This window comes from Gossypium raimondii, chromosome 4 (assembly GCF_025698545.1).
Source record: "Gossypium raimondii isolate GPD5lz chromosome 4, ASM2569854v1, whole genome shotgun sequence".
In the NCBI taxonomy this organism is placed as follows: domain Eukaryota; kingdom Viridiplantae; phylum Streptophyta; class Magnoliopsida; order Malvales; family Malvaceae; genus Gossypium; species Gossypium raimondii.
In genome coordinates, this window is record NC_068568.1 from 48,082,031 (window position 1) to 48,092,844 (window position 10,814).

Genomic DNA, 10,814 nt, shown 5'->3' on the forward strand with positions numbered 1-10,814 from the left:
CTTTTCATTAGTGTTCTTCGGAGAATGTGATTTGTAACCGCGATCAGACTATTGTGGATTTCTTACTTGATTCGAATATATATCAAGATTCTTCTTAAACTCTTTTCTTGAATTATTTTTATTATTTATCTTATTTATCAAGTTCATTATGTTTATGAGATCCATGAGGAACTAATCCTCTTATAGGGATTTAATGAGTGGGGGTGTGATTAATTAATTGCTATGTAAGGTTTTTTTTAGCTGATCAGTTATTTGGGAGAGAAAGAACTTAAACCCTAGGCTTGACAACCCTAGGAAGTCACTTAGGTGGGAATTAACCCAAAATTGGTATGGTCTATCCGTGAACACCTTAGCCTCAAACTGGTCTGGATTAGAGGTGATCATGGGTTAGGCTACTCGGCCTGGCCAGACGGCCCGCCCGAAAAATAGGAGGGTTCGGGTAAAAATATAGGCCCGAAATATGGATTTGGGTAAAAAATGAGGCTCGTTTAGAAAATAGGTCGAGCCTCAGGTAAAACTTTTTTGGCCCGGCCCTGGCTCAGCCCAAATGATATATTAAATATATATTTTTATTTTTAATCAAATATACTTTTTGAAATTTAATATGCTATTTTCTTTTTAAAATATGATATGTTGGTATTGTAAAATTTAATATGGGTCAAGCCAGGCCAAGCTCGGGCCTAGAAAATGGGCCTAGAATTTTGTCTGGGCCCAACTCAAACCTGGCCTGGCCCAGCCCATGATCACCTCTAGTCTGGACTATGAGGTTAAGATATAAGTAGTTCTTGTCGACTTGTTAGTTTAGTGGATGTTCGAGAGATCCTGCTAGGGTAACGACTAGTTGATTAAATAGGAACCTAAAATAGGAATTAGTTATAACCACTGAAGTAAGATAATCACCCATGTTAAAATTTGATTAAGTTTTAATAATTAATGATCCGAAGTCTATTTTATTTATGATATTTTCTTTATTTCTTTGTTTATAAAAATCTAAAAACCCTTTCTCTATATTTTATTGTAATATATTACTAATTAATTCTATTTGCGTTTAGGTTAACTTTAATTTAGTACTCACCTCCCTTGGGTACGATCCTTGGAGTACTTACCTACTTTGTTGTAAAACTATATTACAACCTAAGCAGTATACTTGCAGAAACTGCCTCAATTTTATATATTTAGTTACAGTATTTATACTCTAGATGTTGGTATGTCCGGAGGCGGTCATTTACTCTCTTTTCTTACCACAGTCTCTGTTTCTTTTTCTTTCTCACTCTCCTTTCTTTTCCCTCTTGTTCATTTTCTTTTTATGTTTTCTCGAATTCTCTTATTTTCCCTATTTTTCTCTTGATTTTACCTCACTTTCTTTTGTTTTTATTTTCCCACTCTCTTCCTTCAAACGTACTTGGTCTTCATACACTTGTTTGAGAGTCATGGGAACAAGTGCGATGGGTTTCATGTTAAACTTAAAGGAGTAGTGATTGGTGAAACCATCGTGAATAACTCTCGATTGTATTTCCATGGATGTCCAAGTAGGATGTACACCGCATGCACGAGAACAACATCGCATAACACATCATCATTGTACCTTTCGATGGTAAAGGACACCATATCTTGTTTTACCACATTGATCTCACATTCATCATTTAACTGTTGTAATTTACATGGTTGTGGGTGCTTAGTCGTGATCAATCCAAGTTTTTCCATGAAAGTTAAGCTTGCTACATTCGTGCAGCTACCTCCACCAATGATCATGCTGCATACTTTTCCCTTGATCTGGCAACATGTAACAGCCCGATTTTAGTTAAATCAGAATAGTAGTTTTGGAACCACAAATATGAAGTCAAAATATTTATTTTATTATTTTATTATGGTTTAAATCATGATAGAATTATTGTGTGAAATTTTCGTAAATAAATTTTACCGTTTAATGGCTTAATTCGGTAAAAAGGACTAAATCGCGTAAACTGCAAAAGTTGTGTTCTATAAGCTAAATGTATTAAATAGCTATAAAACTTTAAAGTGGAGGTATCTATATGGTAATTAGACCATTAGTGTGTTATTGGATGATAGGGTTTGACAATGTTGTAATTTTTAAATATTATAAAGGTTAATGTAGTAAATTAGGTATTAAATGAATAAATAAAGAAAACATAAAGCTTTCATCTTTATTTTTCTTCCTCAACCGAAAGTTCAAGCAACAAAGAAGCCATGGATGCTGGAAAATTTCAGCAAGTCAAATTCTTTGCATGTAAGCCCTTAAACTATCAGTTTCTTATAATTTTTATGTTTTTGAGATCGTTGCTTTGTAAACTAGGTAGTCCGTGCCTCTGAATTCAAAATTGTTAAAGATTTAACATGTTGCCATTGTTGACTGCTTAAGTAAATTGATGATTTATGGTAGATTATGAATATTTGATGTTAGATTTTCATCTTTTATAGAGTGATTTTGAAAAAATGTCAATTTTGGACTAAATTATGAAATGTGGAAATTTAGTGGTTAAAATGTGAAATAAATTGAAAATATGGGCTGATAGTAATATATGGAAAATTCAGCTAGCTTGGGTTTGTGTTTAATTTCATGAAATTGTAATTTTATGTGATAAGGACTAAATTGCAAAAATGTGAAATAATAGGGGTAAAAATGTAATTTTGTCAAAATTGGTAAATTATGCTAAATTGATTGAAATGATGATTAAAGAAGTAAATTTTGATATTATCTAGAATGAGAAAAGCGGAATTGGGATCTAAATCGAGGGAAAATCAAAGTATCGAATTAGTCGACCTAAATTCGTCGTTTTAGCGAATAAGGTAAGTTTGTATGTTTAATAAGCATTAAATTATACATGTTTAAATGCTTAATTGAGATAATTATGGTGAATGCTTAAATATTGAATTTAATTGTGATTACAATGATTTGGAAATGTTTGACGGAGATTCGACAAAGTAAAAGTCTTGGTTGAACCTTAGGAATAGATAGGATACAAATGTCACGACATTAGGGTTACCGAGATTACGTGTAAGACCATATCTGAGATATGACATCGATATGAGAATTCGTGTAAGACCATGTCTGGGACATTAGCATCGATATGTGATTTCGTGTAAGACCTTGGTTGGGCTATTGGCATCGATACGAGATTACATGTAATACCATATCTGGGATATGACATTGTTACAGTACTATGTGTATGAGATCCCCAAGTATCCTTTAGTATTCCAAATGGTTCAACAGGAAAAGTGGATGAAACATGGTTATAAGTGATAGTACAACGAAAGCAATGTATTCGTGACAGAAATCAACAAGTAAGTGAAAGTTGAGAATGAAAGTACGATCGAGTTAAGTAAGTCAGGTACATACAGAACCTATGTGAGAATCGAATGAAAGTGAATTGGTGAGTTCATACCGTATCATGTATATGAAATGAGAAAGGTATGTGTTTAAATATGTTGTATACCAAAAATTGCTCATTTGGCTATATGGAAGTATGAATTGAATGTTATATGAGAATTAAATTAATTGAACTTGTGAAAGCTAAGGTTAGCTATGTAAATGATTATATGATTGAGAATGAAATGAAATATGATCTATGTAAATTTTATAGATGAAATATGATATGTGTTATGAAGACGTATGGAATTGGAAACGAAATTTTATGAAATGTATGAAAGAAATCATGAAAGAGTAAAATTTGCAATAAAACAGTTTTGGACAGTAGCAGTTGTATAACTTTGAAAAATCAATAAAAATTGTGAGAATCACATTACAAGTTGAATAAGACATGAAATTAAAGCTTATTGAGTCTAGTTTCACATAGAAGAAACGGTGTAAGCAAAAGAATCTTGTATTATGAGATATTTGAATTTTTGTGAGATACGGCCAGAATGATTTTGGAATCCCCTGTTCTGACTTTGGAAAATTATTAAAAATTGTATAAAAAGAATTATGGGTTAGAATTTATATGATTAAAATTATTAATGATTCTATTTTTAAGAGAAACAAACAGAAATATCATTTGAATCCCGTACTAAGAGATAATTAATTTTTAGAAAAGAAGGGTCGGAACTGTCAGACGGTAGAATAGGGACGAATTTGAAGAATTAACTATACTTGTTGGCTAAACAAAAAATTTTAAAAATTTTATTGTAAGAAGATTTGTGAGTTTAATTTTAGGAAAATCAAGCAGATCTTAATTTGGAGTTCCGTAGTGCTAGATATAAATAATTTAGTGACTATGACTTGAGTAGATAGCTTGATATGAAAATGAGTAAATAGTGGAACTATGTGCAATTTTGATTGTATTATCTTGAGAACATGTTGTGAGGATTGGTAAAAGCAGGTTAACAAATTGCTTATAATTTACATATCAACTTACTAAGCTTTATAGCTTACTTTGTGTTATTTTTCTATGTTTATAGTGTTCCGAAGGCTCGCTCGGGTTAGAAATCGTCGGAGATCCCATCACACTATCCAACTATGGTTTCGGTACTTAAGAGGTTTGTAATTTTGGTTATGTGGCATGTATAGGCTAGTTGGTTTATTAAGTGTATAAGTGATTTTGGCTATTGGTGCCTATACGTTTGATTTGTATTGAGCCATGAGATTTGGCTTGTTTATAATGTGAGGTTTGATATGTAGATGACCTTATAATTGGTATGTGATTGTGGTTATATGGTAAGCTTTAGTAAAGTTATTGATGCATTAGTGGAAGTGTCCAAATTGATATTCACGATTGATGAATAATGGTATTTATGTGTTTGTTTATATTGGTATTGAGAGGTTAGGTTGCAATTGAGATGATGAAAAAGGAATAGAGTATTTTAGGTCTAAAAGACATTTATTTACATGCCTTGTTAAATTGATTTACATGATGATTGTTTGGTTAAATAATAAATCATATTGATTTGGTATGTTTCTGGTTAGGCAAAAGTTTGTGTATGAATAGATGAAATGGTTGAATTGGTATGGCATGTTTGATGCAATTGTGGTTAATGTTTAAGCTACCTATTGTGTATAAAAATGGTATATTTTGTGCTTGTGTAAGGTTGACCTTTATGGCTGGCAAATGGCCTATATTCGTCCACACTACTGTTCACACGGGCGTGTGACGTTTGTTACTTAGAAAATTCTTAAAATTTCATAAATTTTTATGTGTAACCAGTTTAGTCCCAAACCTTCTTAAAAGCATGTTTTAGATCTCGTAGACCTATTTAAGGGACAATGTGATTATGAATGAATGTGATATGATGATACATGATCAATGTATGTGAAATGTTTGTATAATGAGGTAAATTGTTTGGTAATGCCTCTTAACCCTAGTCCGGTGACGGATACGGGTTAGAGGTGTTACACAATGAATGTGGAAAATGTTCTCTCTTTGTTGCTCCCCTCCCTAAGTTGTGTGCTTAATGCTCATTTAGTTACAAACAGTTCACCTTTGACCGGATACTCGACTTCACTCGTATCTTCCAATGAGTGCATGTTGTCATCTTCAAATTCTCCCGTAGATTTGATCTCTCTGTTGTCTTTAAGGATCATTACGTCTCAGTTAGGGAATTGACTTACAACGTGCCCTTTCCTCAAACACTTAAAGCATTTGATATCTCGAGATTGACCTGTTGGTGCTTCTGCCTTGCTCTTATATGAAATAGAGTATTTTTTATTATCTTTAAAAGTTTCAAATTTACCTTTCACTATAGGCCACGCACTCTTTTTTTTTCATTTTGGTTCTTTGTTGAGAAAGAACTAGAGTTATTTCCCACTCTAGATAAACCCTTATTCTTCAATTCTCGTTCTACTTTGATCGCCTTGTGAACCATGTGGGTGAGTTCGACATAATGTTGTAATTTGACGATGTTGGCAATTTCTAGATTTAATCTCGTAAAAAACCTCGCCAATGTGGTCTCACGATCCTTTGCGACGTTGGCGCATATCATCTTAATTTCCATATCTTTGTGATAGTCCTCCACACTTTTGCTTCATTGTGTGAGAGTTTGAAGATTTTGATAGAGTTCTCTTTAGTAATGGTTTGAAATGAATCTTCTTCTCATGATGGCTTTCATTTTAGCCTATGTCTCCATCGGGCGCTCTCTATTTCTCCTCTTAGACAAGGTTAGTTTGTAACGATCCAAAATTTCTAATTTCGTTATTGTGAAAATATGACACAAATATCTGTCAGCTTCAGTGGTTAAGTGTTCTGGGTGTGTGTGTGAGGTTCCAAGTTCAAGCCTTACTTGGGCAGATTTTGGTATTTTTATAAATAAAGCCTTAACCTTGTGCAAATGGCTTAAGTTTAATTGTTGGTAAGTTATATCAGAATGGGCCTGTTGGTCTAGTGGTTAAGTGGAGTGTTGGAGGTACTACTATGTTCAATTATCTGTGATGGCGTAGAGACATTATTTTTGCTCCAATTTCGGCTAAGAGTTGTGTTGGGGCAAAATTCTGAGTAGTTTTGTTTTAGTGGGTTAATAGGGAATGATTTTAGGAGATAATTGGGGAGAGGTTATCAGAAAATAATCTGATTATCTTTTTTATGCAAAAAAATAGAGTTTAGGTTTTCTCTCCAATTCTGCAAACTTTTTCTGACGTTTTCTTCTTCTTTTTTCTCTCCTCTGCCGATTCTTTCCCCTAGTTGCTGCCGAAATTTCCATTATTTTTCCCCTTCCGTTTCTTTCCCTTTTTCCAATTGATTCGGTTGTTCATCATTGGTTGCGTGTGTTCGGTAAGTAACGGTTTTGTTTATTGTTAATCGTTCTTGGTTAATCTCTAAAAGAGGGATTTCTTTTTGGTGTTTAGAAGTTAACCAAGGGGCTGGTGATTTTGAATCGACACTGTGATTGTGTAAAGTCATGGTTACTCAAGCAAGGTAAGGGTTTTGTTAGGTTTTTAGTCGAGTTCCTTCCAAAATTGGCTGATTAAAAACAAATTAAGTGATTAATCGGGAGATATGTTGGTCGATTTTTAGGTTCTAGAGGCTTAGGAGTGCTTACGCATCAGAAACGATACCTGATGCGTACCCAAAATGTAAAAAACAAGATTTGTGAAAAGCCAAAATTGCTTGTTGTCGAGTAATAAGATAAATAAGAGAAAATGATGTGAAAAAATTTGTAGAGAAAGGAAATAAGTGTGTTATAAACTTGGAAATCAACATTTTGCACTAAAATAGTTTTAGACAGCAGAAGTAGTCTAACTTTGAAAAATCATCAAAAATAGTGGAAATTGAGTTAGAGGTTGAATAAAATATGAAATTAAATTTTATTAAGTCTAGTTTTTCATGGAAGAAACAGTGTAAGCAATGGAATTGTAAATTATGAGATCTAATAAAGTTTGTGAGATAAGGTTAGAATGATTTTGGGTTCCCTATTTCGTCTTTAGAAAATCATAAAAAATTTTAAAAAATAATTAGGGCTTAAATTTATTTATTTAAATCCTTGACGAGTCTATTTTCAAGATAAATGAACGGAAACATCATCCAAATTTCGTACTAAGAGATAAATAATTTTTAGTAAGGAAAGGTTGAAACTATCAAACAGCAGAATAGGGATAACTTTGAAGATTTTACTGTACTTATTTGATAAGCTATAAATTTTGAAAATTTTATGGTAGAAAGGTATTTGAGTCTAGTTTCGAAAACATCGAGCGGATCTTAATTTGGAATTCTGTAGCTCAAGATATAAATAATTTAGTGACAATGACTCAAGTAGACAACTTTGAATGAACATATAAGTAAATAGTGAAAACATATATGAATATTTAGCTAGCATTGGTTACATTAAAAATGGATCACACGGCCAAGGACAATTTGGGCCGAGTGAGCCACACAGACACATACGGACGTGTGGGCCCATTTTTACTGAAATGTTTCTAAGGTTGCACGGGTCGCCCAAGTCGACTGTGAACCTACTGTAATGTTGGTAAGCGCTACTTAGACCCCTAATGTGTGAAATTGACTGAATGATATCTGTACTGAGCATGTTAATATCTGAACTGAATATATGTACTGAAATTGCATAATAGCATATCATCCATGGTATGTTGCATTGCATTGGGTTGGGGGTTGTTATTCGGAGGAAGTGTACTGAAAGGCTTTAAGCCTAATTTATTGGCAACTCAGCTGCAAACTATTGTTTTGTGTCGCATTCCGTACTACTTAGAGTGTAGGGATGGATGGGTTGATTATATCCCCACATGGTGTGTAAGGTTGGATGGAGATGGTGTGTAGAGGCTGGTTGGATAGGATTTTGCTACTGCATAACTGTTACTGCTACTGATATTGCAATAGGCTAAGGCTCTACTGGATTGAGATGGGCTAAGGCCCAAACTGCCACTGATATTGAAAAGGGATTAGGCCCAAGGCTGCTCAACTGTGCACTGTGAATATTGATAGTTTGTTTGTTTCTGTGGGATTATACATCGAGTTTACGTAAACTCACCCTTTTTGTTTAATGTGCACAGGTAATCCCCAAACTTAGACAGATCGGTGCGACGGAGGACTCAGTAGTGACTATAGTAATTTTTAGACTTCATGGTTTTCAATTTACGATTTATGATTTGGTTATTATTGATTATTTGGGTTGTAATTTAAGGACCCTCTGAGACTTTGGTTTTAAAATTGGGTTTTTATTTATTTATTTTACTTTATGGATTTATACCTGTTGGTCGTAGGAAATTCGATTTTCAAAAAGTTAAAGTATTTTCTAAACGCATGATCACTTAGACTGTTTTATTAAAGCTTCCACAACGAGGGATGTTTCAAAACAAATGTTTTAAATGAATAAAGACGACTTCTTAAGTTCTAACAAAGATTTACTAAATATAATAACATGAAATATTTTCATCGTAACAACGAGGTTTCAAAAACACTATCGTGTGACATTGCCAGATATAGCCATAACGTTTAGGCTGGGTTTGGGGTGTTACATAGTTGGTCCCACCAAATTATAGCGTAATTGGTAAACTCAATGGCGACTGATTTTACCTTTTTTAATTCGGAGTAATTGTGATAATCGAACACTAGTTCGATCTTCTTTTCCTACTCAAGGTATGCCTCTAGATTGTTTCTTCATTGGAAATAAGGGATTTTTAACTTGATGCTACCAGGATTGTCATCAACATGTTCCTGTCTTGGCCTTTCTTTAGGCATTCTTTCATTTTGCCTTGTGCTAACCACGAAATTTCTCTCATTTCCTTCATCTTCGTTGCCATAGTATCCATTGTTATCAGATCTATTAGATGCTTCGCCTTCTCGAACGCTTGGGGTTTTTAGTGATCTTCCCCGTCGAGTTCTTGCCTCAACATGTTCCAACCTTTCGTTGATTGTTTCAAGCTTTTCATCCAACAACCTCTGAATTTTGTGTATCAAAGATTGTGTTTACAAATTTGGTACGCCTTCTTTTCTTTCTTCACGCTCGTTTTATGACATAATTGCTATAAAACAAGAAAAAAATAATAAATGAAATTAAACCTCATGCTTCCCTCCCTCATAATTTTTCTCGATTAGTTGAATCACTCCTCTCATGTTTGCACTCAATCTTGGCTTTTACTCGTTCTAAGCGCTCACCACTCTTGCCTTTTACCTCTTAAATCTCTTAAGCTCCTTAAGAATTGATTGGAAAGAACTTAACAAAACCGTAATCTTATAAGCGTTGATAGGCTGTGGCCAATGAAGAAATAGAAGCAAAATGGTGAGAATGGGTACAAATGACTCAAATAAACCAAATTTGAACGAGAGATAAAAATACGCAAAAACCTTATACTATCTTGACAAAAATAAACTTAAAATACTCAAAATAATGAATGAAATGTAATTTGGATAATTCGAATAAACTGGAAAATTTGACACAAGTTTTTTGCTCTCACCAAATCTTACCAAAATGTGAAAGAAAACTTTAAAAACACTAATTTATTGAATTTTTTGATTAGTTTCCAGACTATTTTTTAGAATCTCAACTCATCTATTCATTTCTTTATTTTTTCATGATTTTTTCCTTTTCTCTTTTTGACAATAATACCAAGAAAAAATATGATACTTGATTGGAATATCAGCTCTGATACCAAATAGTATGAGCTAATATTTGTTAGGAGAATTACAAGACCACTTGTATGCCTGATCATTTCTAACAGGTAATGAAAATAAAAGAAAGACAAGAAAATACTGATGATAATTGAAAAGGATAGATAACAATATTGGACTCCGACCTAAAAGTTTATATGAGAAAAGAACCAACATTATGACCGAGTGTGACCCATTTTTTATTTGATAAACTCGTGAACTAAGAGTTAGATGAAAAAGACCCTGACTCGTTTTTATATGGAAACAAGAACCAAAGGTATAAAAACAATGATGAATGCCGCAAAACAAGTCTTGATAAGTTCGGGTAAAGATGTTCTCAAGAGCAGAGATATCTCTAAAAAATATATTTCATTCCCATGCTGACATCACTTATTTCTTGTCTTCAATGTGGAACTATTGACTTGTATTTATGTTTTCTAATGATCTTGGAGCCTTTTGGAGACGTTAAAAGTAAATTAGAGTCGTTACTGCAATTAATTCAATCATTAAATGCACATTATAGACCACTTGTATCGATATAAGTAGACTTGTGACGGTAGAAGTCATGAAAATTATGACTGTTGGAGCCATGAGTATTGGTAAAAGTTTGAGGGTTTTAAAGGTTCAGACTTATACCGATAGTTATATTGGTAATTGCTCATTGATTTTGTTGTATTGGTAGAAGTCCCCCTAAGTATCATTAAAAGTGTGATTTTTGGCTTGAAATGTTCTCTAAATTACTTCTATTGTAGAACTCAACCAAAG